The 7583-nt window shown below is 39.4% G+C and overlaps 1 pseudogene across 1 annotated transcript; it reads right to left on the reverse strand.

Moving 5' to 3' along the window:
* Window positions 1–867: 867 nt before the first annotated feature.
* On the reverse strand, window positions 868–1832 carry LOC308655471 (olfactory receptor 4F15-like; annotated as a pseudogene). The gene has a single exon. The product of its transcript is annotated as an olfactory receptor 4F15-like (transcript).
* Window positions 1833–7583: the final 5751 nt, after the last annotated feature.

A 7583-nucleotide genomic window follows, 5' to 3' on the forward strand; every position in this document is an offset into this window, starting at 1 on the left:
AGAGTCTGTTGTATTCTGCTGCCTTTACTATCCTCTACTTTTAGACTCTTGCTGAAATCAAGACTGCCATATCTTGGAGAATGATTAAACCTACATATTGGGCACAATCTACTTCAGGAGTTGGTAGACCATAACATTTGGGTTGAATCTGGCCTGTTGATGTTTTTCTGAAGAGTTTTATTGGACTTCAGCCATTAATTTTATGTTGTGTGTGTATATTTCCACTTTACAACAACAAAATTGAGTGAGTGAAACAGGTTAGGTAGACCACAAAGTAAAAACTACTAACAATCTAATACTTTGCAGAGCATTTGCCAATACCTGATCTATTGGAGTAAAGAAAAAAATAGATCACACTCTTCAATATATAGAACAAAGGGTGGGAGCAAGATTTGTGGATTAGAATGTGTAAGTCATCACAAATCCTAAAAATGATGGCTACAGTTTGCTCATGACTAAAAGACAACAGAGCAGAACAAGTGAAACGGAGATGTAGGATACAGAGATAATAAAGCCTGCTGTTAACAAGTACACTAATTATATGGCAGGACAATAGAAAACAGTACTTCAGATGTCCTGAGAAACAAACTCATTTATACCATTAATATATGTGAAAGGTATTATCTACACAGTTTTTTAGGGTTTAATATAATCCTTGATATTTAATATAATCTTTGATTTCTATGCTGTATATAAAATCCATCTTTTTCTTCAAGAGGAATGGCACCCATACTTCCATTCCCACCAGATAGTTGATGAATTCTTGGGAACACTACAATAATGTCTAGAAGAAAGACTATTTTTCAAGAAGATTCCCTTTTATAAATTTTCAAGAGTCACTTGGAAATTTTGTTTCAACCAAGCCATTTAAGTGGCTTTTCTAACACCCAGGAGCAGACTGAACACTCTCCTCATTGCTACCTTCATCTCTCTGTTCCTGAATGTATAGATGACTGGGTTTAGAAATGGAGTCAAAACTGCATCAAATATGGCTAGAAATTTGTCCACAGGTGTTGAAGGAGAGGGGCACACGTAAAAAAAGATCAGTGGACCAAAGAATAAAACCACCACAGTAATATGAGCTGACAGAGTGGAAAGAGCCTTGGATGAACCTCCTGAGGAGTGTTTCTGAAGAGTAGCCAGGAGGAAGATATAAGAGTGGATGAGCAGGAAGAAAGCCCCCAAGGAAATGAACCCACTGATAGCAGTGACCATGGACTCCAGTTTATGGGTGTCTGTGCAGGCAAGTTTGATGAGCCGAGGTATGTCACAGTAAAAGCTGTCCAGTACATTGGGACTGCAGAAGGGCAAGTTAACAAAAGCCAACTGGGTTGATGAGTGAATGAGACCCAGTGGTCCAGGCACCCACTAAAATAAAAATGCACATTCGTGGGCTCATGCTGGTCAGGTAGTGCAGAGGCTTGCATATGGCTACGTATCTGTCAAAGGCCATGGATATGAGCAAGACCATCTCAGTGCCCAAAACAGCATGGCTAAAGAAGATCTGAGCTATACAGCCCCCAAAGAAGATGACTTTCTGCTTTCTGAAGAGATCACAGATCATCTTGGGTGCTGCAATAGAGCAAAATATCAGATCAATGACAGAGAGGTTGGCCAGCAAAAAATATATGGGGGAATGTAAGTAAAGGTCAGATGTCACAGTGACAACTATGAGGAGGCTTCCTTTCAAACTGGACATATAGAAGAGACAGGAAAAGCAAAAAAAGAAAAATCTGTATCTCCCAGGAATTGGAGAGTCCCAAGAACACAAATTCAGACACTAGAAAGTGGTTTGGTCTATTCACTGGCTCATTTGGTAGATTTACTTTCATGTTTCCGAAAGGAAAAAAAAATGAGAAAATTCAAATTATTTGTATTTTATTATTTTCCTCTATGGAAGAGTGTATAAATTATTGAAACCAAATATTACATGAGCATTTCACAGAAATCTAATATTCTCTTGACCACTAATTACTGTTGTTACATAGGTCAGTAAATGTGCTTTGTCAGGGCTTGCTAACACCAGGAATGTGAGCAGTCCAGTGGGGTGGTATACACGTGGCACCTGATAAAACCACATAGAGCACTGACATTAACTCACTGTGATGGTATGATCAATGCTAACCATTCTCTCCCTGGAGGAGTAATAGCCAATTTTGTATTCCAGACAGACAAAGACTGTAAAGGTAAAATTTCTAAGCTGATTCCAAGCTGCAAAAGCTTGAGTTAAAGTGTAAAAGACTGGGCATTGTAAAGCTTCTAGATTACAAGGCTTGGGCTAAAAAGTAAAAGACAATTGTTACAATTGTAAAAGTCTATTGTTACAACTCCTCTGCTACCCCCAGAACCTGTAATCTCTGTAAGTTGTTAGGACAATGCAGGAACTGCCCAGTAAATATCTCCATTGATTCCCTGGTTGTTTAATAGCTAAGGGCTCCAAGTAACACGGCACATAAGCATCTAGGCCCCAGAACCAATCAGTTTAAATGTGTACCCCACTTAGAAGTGACCAATCACCCCTGCCCAAACTGTTCCCGCCAATGGATGTGCTAATCATGTCTCAGAGTTGTTGTTCAATTTCCCCGCACCTCATGATGATTTGTTCTGATGTATCCAAAGCCCACCGCCCTCTCCAAAAAGTGTACTTAAGCTCTGCTTGACCTCTGCTCTGGGCTCTGAGCTGCTCTCCCTTCTTGAGTGAGCACAGAGCCCCAGCGTGCTGGAATGGATCCCTAATAAATCCCCCTTGCCATTGCATGAAGCTAGTCTCGTGTGGTCTCTTTCTCCGACGCTTCTCTGGACCCTTACAAGACTATTACATGACAGAGATTTGTAGGATTCTATGACTGATTTTGTTGCTCAAACCAGAAATTATATTTCTCTTATTTAGACCTTTGAAGATGTCACTCATTCTTTCATACTCAAATTGAATGGCAACTCATCTGTCTAACACCTTCCTCATGACCCTTTTATGTTCCCAAATTTACTTATGTTACTTGTTGGTCATGTATTTGTTCTTCCCATATGATTGTAAACTGAACAATAATAAAATCATCATCCCTTCAAGTTTTTATTTCCATAGTTTCCCATACAGTGTCTTGCAAATACTAAGTGATCAAAAAGATATTTTGAGTCCACAAATGATTGGAATGAAATAGTTTCTATTAATGTATAAAAGTTACTGTATTAAACTGAATTAAAAAGACATGAAGGTGTTTGGGGAAAGAGCACTTTAGACAGAGACAACAGATAGCAAAAGCCCTGAGATGGGAGCTCACGTGCCATGCTCAAAGAACCGTAAGAAGATTAAAGAGTCTGGGCCAGAGTGTGTGAGGAAGGAGTGTGGATAGGGTTGAGAAGCCAGGGGAACACAGGCTATGTAGGTCATTGTAGGTCTTCACATGGGCTTTTGTTATTACTCTGAAGAATTACCCAACATTAAGAGATGTCTATCTCACATTAAGGGATTAGTCTGACTGCTACATTGTGAATACACTTCAAAGTCTCAAAGATAACAACAGGAAGATAGGCTAAAAACACAGTTTTTAATCTTGAGCAAGCAATGATACAAGAGATGATGTTACTCAGAACGTGGTGGCAGAGGTAGTGGCAGTTAAGAGTAAGTAGATCCTGGATATATTGAGATGATACATATGGAACTGGACTGCATTTCACTGGAGAATTTTCATCTGAAAATAAACAAAAATCCCTAAACCTACAATAAAATATGCATAGTACTGATAAATGCACATTCAGTTACAAATCTAATGAGGACTCTGGAATAAGGAGATGTTTGAAGCTTTAAGAAGGAGCCTGGGGTTGTGGCTCAGTGGTAGACCACTGAACATGCCCTGTTCCACCCCAGCACCTCACCCTCCATAAAAGGGGGGAGGCTGAGGCAAACACGCTTTACTTTCCTTGACTATTATTTTCTTTCCTTCTCTCTTCTTAACTAAAGGCCATTGAAGTTACAAACTATGATTATTTAATATTTTCTCTCTAAATACTGTGATAGTAGAAGCAAATGTGACTCCATTTTGTTTTATGACTTCATCCTGTAAAACAACCGTGCCAAGTAAAAGAGTCATGACTGGAGCAAGATGTTCTTTTCCTTTTGCTACAGAAACCTTTAAGAACGTGGAACTACCTAATGGGGCATTGTTTCTGTAACTAGGGTAATGGGGCTCTGTTTCTGTAACTGGGGTGACTGGGCTAACTGTGATTGGTTAGGCTTCCCTCCACTTGACTGCACTGTCCCGCTTCTGTAACCTGGCTTGCTCGCGTTGGCTGGTTCCCCGAACATCCCTTTTGTGGTTTTCAGGCTTATAAGGAGTGCCCTTGCAATTGTTCTGGGCTGATCAGGGGAACAGTTTTATGTTCTGGTCAGCCGCCACCAGTGTGCTTCCATAAAGGCTTGATTCGATTATACATGAGTGGTCTGGAAGTCAGTTTATGAAACCCCAGGATGAAGTTTTAACTATAATGTTGAGAGCCACAGTTTAGTCAGAATGACGCCTCGCATTTTGCTAGAGGGAATGGTTGAAAGGTGACCCTGCTCCGGGATTAGGGCGGATCCTGGGGGGGGGGATAGGGCGGCTCTGGGATTAGGGAGGATCCTGCTGGGATTCGGGTGGATCCTGCTGTCTTGGGCACCCACTACTTTGGAGTTCCCATTGAGTTCTCCTGGGGTTCGAGGAGAATTGGCGCAGAGCCGGTGGAGGGAGTGTGTTCCCGGGAAGTGGGTGTAGAGTGCCTGTGAGAATTCGGGAATAAAGAGTTGCTGTTTGAACCTACAAGGTTTTGTGGCGGCTCAGTTATTTTGTGCCCAGCCAGACTGTGGCACTATAACAAATACCATCCTTTGTTTTATAAATTTACATGGATTTGGTCAGCTTCCCAGAGGAGATTCTCATCCATTTTAAAGCTCATATTTATAGAATATGGAGAAAATGAGTACCCTACCAGGAATGAAATGTATGAAAAAAAATTCCAATCTGGTTCATATCAGAGGCATATCCAAATTATTTCAGCCATACTACTTGAAAACTCAACATCTCTCCTTTTTTTTTGCCATTCCTATGCTTTTTATAATTCTGATAATCCAAATCTTCTTCCCTGCTCACAGCTGGACTTTCTGGTTCTTTGTTTTAAACCTTGTCCACTTGCTTCATTAACAGTCAAAATAAAAATATTATCAGGGACTGTCTCAATAAATCTTTACTGTACTTGAATTAAGTAACCAATTCTGCTACCCTTCCTTTCACTTTGCCTCTTAAGTCTAATTTCCATGTACCTGAATTTATTATTTTTCCTGAAGTTCATTTACATTTACCTTGCATCAGGGTGACCAAAATTAGAGGGAAGAATAAAAACATCTAAGTTCCCAACAGACAAAGGTCATAGCAGAATGATTACCCCTCCCCCCCGGCCCAATAACACCATTATAACAATTTTTCTATGTCACAGTTGAAAATAATCCTTTGGATCTGTAAATAGGCATTTAGGAAAGGTAGGTGGTGGCGGGGTGAGGTGTCTGAAAAAAAACAGCTTACCAGTCAATCCTTCTCTAAATTCTGTGTGTATCATTTGGTTTTAGTTCCGGTAAAGGTACTAAACTGTAGTGAACTTATCCCTTTTCAACTTTTCTGAAAAGACAGAAATAAAACAAAGCAAGTAGTCCTAACTTTGAACTTCTGTAAATTATTAATTTTCCTTCATTAACCTGTTGAAATGGTTGATGATATAAAATAAGTAAATTCTTTACTAAAGCATTTCTGGAAGTCCCAAATGCCCTGCTTATGCTGAAGATGTTACATTTGCTGACCTCAAGTTTCCCTATAGCCTTGATATCATACTTGAAACCAAGACACATTTTTAGTACAGGGTAAAAGTCAAAGTCAGTTATTTACTTTTTCTACAGTATGTACTCCCTAGTATAATCGGTTCCTTTTTCCTGACATTATTACTAACCTGACCATAACCAAAAAGTTATTTGACATCTGCAAAAGGAGATTCCACCACTAGGCTATTTTTCTGTAACTGAATTGAATATATCAAGTCCATTTTTTTTCTGTTGTTATTTTCACTTTCCGTCTTTGTGCCTACCTCTTTCCAGATCACAGCATCTTCAGGTAATCAAGCTCCCTGAATAGCTGAGTTTTCAGCTTGTGTGATTGCTATTATATAAAAAACTAAAATAATCAAAAAATATGAGTAATTACCAGCATTGGAGAATAACCAAGTAATTCTGCAGAAACCTGGATTTGCCAGTTTTTCTCATGTTGTCAGGGGAATTGTTCCTGGAACCCAATTGGTTTAGGAAGAATAACCAGAAGAAAAACTTTGTAATGACTCGCTGGAGAGGAAACAAAACTGAAACTGGGTATTTTAAAAGTATCACCTTGCGGGAATAGCAGTGCAAGCCTATAATCCTAGCAAATCTGGAGGCTGAGGCAAGAGGATCACAAATTTGAGGCTAGCCTTAGCAATTTAGTGTGACCCAATCTCAAAAAATGGCTGGGAATGTAGCTCAGTGGTAAAGTGCCCCCTGGGTTCAATCCCCAGTACTGCAAAAAAGAGAAAGAAAAATTATTACTTTTGACAATTATATCTTCCAATTCTCATTTGCTGGTTTATTGCCTAAAATGATTTTAGGCAGATTGTGAAATATGAACACAGCTAGTCAAATTCATGGGGATTTAACCCTAAACTTCAGCTACAATGTACAATCTCCAAAATAACAATAGCCATTTTTTTTAAAGTCTACGAGATTGAAACTTTCTTAAAAGCTAGGACTAAACATGGAGTTTATTCATTCAGCTCATTATTCTGCCCATATGTAAGACCCTGCCTAAAGAGCTCGAAGCCCCACAAGCAAAGCACCTTAACCCATTCTGGGTAATAGTTCCACTGAAGACATCATCCACACAGTAGGTAGAAACACAGAAGCAAGAATCCTTAAATCTGTCTGTGAGGAAGTGGGTAGACCTCTCAGGGGAAGTAACACCTGAGTGGAGACTTGAGAGCTGGAGACAGGAATGAGGGTGGAAAGATGAATTCCAAGCTTGCAGAATGAAGTATGGCAAGTTCAATATGTCAGAGAAACTAAGTGGTTTAGAACTAACAGGACAGTAAGTGGAAGTGGAGAGTGGGTAGGAGAGTTTTTACAAAATAACACACCTGATCCAGACTATTTGAATCAAACTGAGAGGTGGGCCAAGACTCTCAATATTTTTTGAAAGTGCCTCAGGTAATGCCTCATGAACAATTCTCATTGAAAGCTGCTGTTCTGCTCAATGCTTCTCTTTGCAGTCCCATACTATACCTTTTTAACTGTACCAACCTCATCACATTGAAACTGTTTCTCTCTACCCTGCCTTATTCATACTCTCTCTCTCTCTTTCTCTCTCTCTCTCTCTCTCTCTCTACTGCCTTGTGCATTTTCTACCATATGTTAGGCACTCTATAAATATTTGTTCAGTTGAGCAAAACTAAAGAATAAAATCAATCCAAACTTAAAAATGGAATTTTAAAATAAAATCATAACAGATGATTAAAACAGAAACAAATCATGATAGAATGGT

The sequence above is a fragment of the Spermophilus citellus genome (assembly GCF_964194105.1).
Source record: "Spermophilus citellus genome assembly, chromosome: 9".
In the NCBI taxonomy this organism is placed as follows: domain Eukaryota; kingdom Metazoa; phylum Chordata; class Mammalia; order Rodentia; family Sciuridae; genus Spermophilus; species Spermophilus citellus.